The 1871-nt window shown below is 53.8% G+C and overlaps 1 long non-coding RNA gene across 1 annotated transcript in view; it reads left to right on the forward strand.

Moving 5' to 3' along the window:
* Positions 1–1548, forward strand: part of LOC109293842 — a 40596-nt gene extending 39048 nt beyond the window's left edge. Inside the window, exon 2 of the long non-coding RNA XR_002096413.1 lies at positions 427–1548. This is a non-coding gene — a long non-coding RNA (uncharacterized LOC109293842). The remainder of the gene's footprint in view (positions 1–426) is intronic.
* Positions 1549–1871: the final 323 nt, after the last annotated feature.

Raw genomic sequence — 1871 nt, forward strand, 5'->3', positions numbered from 1 at the left:
CGGGAGAACAACAAAAAACCCCAAAAAGAGAAATGGGACTCAAACGAGCCCACCCAGGCACTTTGCATGCTTGGGCCCTTCTGCCATGGTGGTGAAACCCACCTGGCCTCCCCTTTTCCTCCGGGGTGCAGCCACTGGCAGGCTCATGCTGAAGGACACAACCCGCAGCTCATTACTGTCTTCTCTCCCCACCACGTGGCTTCAGGACTAACGAGCTTTGTCCGTCGCACCCGTCGCACCTCTTTCAGTGCAGCATGCCGTGGGTCACGCGCCCCCCGAGGGGTTGGTCCACTAGAGGATAATAGCCTTGAGCGAACGGAGTTGCTCCTTTAGCTGCAGTGGTTGAGGTCTGAGGTGGTGACCCCCAGCAGGACATGCAGCTGCTGACCCGGGAGGTGGTCCATGGCCACCGCTGTTTTTACCTAGGAAACTCCAACCAGCAGTGTGTCCTGGGAAGCCAACGTGGAGAAAGGCAAAGCCCCCGGCTGCAATGCTGCTTCTCCAACAGCATTTCTGGTGTCAATAGGAGGATGTGCGGAGCGGAGGTGGATCACATCCCTGCCCTGGGTCCTCAGCCCCAGGCAATGGGTGAGATGGGAGTCAAGTGCCCAGCTCCTTGGCTGGGATGACATAGTTGGGGCTGGTCCTGCTTGGAGCAGCAGACTGGACTAGATGTGACCTCCTGAGCTCCCTTCCCACCTTCATTTTCTATGACTCTTAACTCCTATGGGTGTTCAGGGTCACGGGGGTGCACAGCTCCCCCAGAAAGTCGCACCCCATGCTCCTGCTGATAGGCAGAGCTAGGCCCCAGCTGCCAAGTTTTGGAGTCTGAAGGTTTTGGTTTTGGGCCCAGCTCTGGTTTTCGGGATGGAACAACCAGGCTGTGACCAAGACTAAAACTCTGTGACCATCAGTCAAGGTGGGCTGAAGGTTTGGGTCACGCTGAAAAGGCAATGCTGGGGATACTTCGAGCTTATCCCAAAAGAACCAACGGCCCTCGAGAGGCAGTGCAGCATCCCGGCCAGCACCAGGGTGGAGGTAGCGCAGGCAAAGTACCAGGAAAGCTGACCTGGGATATGGCTGATGAAGAGTTAAAGCATAGAGCCATGCTAATGATGGTCATGATTATTTATTAATGATCCGTTGCTGTAATTTGCCAATGCATACATTTCTTTATGGAGCTTTATGTAACTCCATCTTGAATCAAGTAGCCAGGGCATAAGCATTAAGTGTCCCTGAGCCCGTTGCATTGGTTAAGAGCAATTTCCAGCCCCTTCCAGCAAAGTATCAGGAGCTGATGGGTGCTGTGGAAATGCCAGCTGGTGAGAACCCCACGGTGGCTTGAACGAGACAGCTCTTTTCATGGCTTTCATAGAAGAGGCCACAGCCAAAGCTGCTCTGGTTACGAAATCCCATCTTTAACTAACCCACTGCAAATCCACAAGAGAGTGGCCAAGTGACTTCCTCAGCGTCAGACAGCAAGGCAGTGGCAGGGCCAGGAGGAGGACCCAAGAGTCCCGGCATCCTCAGCTGCACTTTGATCACACATAGACAATGCCATTCACCTTCCTTGGGGTAGACCGCAGCCCAGGCAATGGGAGACATCCCAATAATACAGCTGCCCGGGTTGGGCCCATCAGGCTAATGCAGCTAATGACATCTTATCTTGCTCTCAGAGAAGGCTGGACCAAAATACTTGTATTATTTGGAGAAGATGCACTGGACCTCCTGGCTGCCTGTCTCAGAGGCTTCAAGCCGCAGGGCTTGTGTCTGGGCCGGTTAGTCAAATATCAGCCTCGGGCAAAGTAACAGGAAAGCTGACAGGGGATATGGCTGACGAAGAAATAAAGCACAGGGCCATACTAATGATG

Source organism: Gavialis gangeticus, unplaced genomic scaffold (genome assembly GCF_001723915.1).
Source record: "Gavialis gangeticus isolate Ggan-Ray unplaced genomic scaffold, GavGan_comp1, whole genome shotgun sequence".
Lineage (NCBI taxonomy): Eukaryota > Metazoa > Chordata > Crocodylia > Gavialidae > Gavialis > Gavialis gangeticus.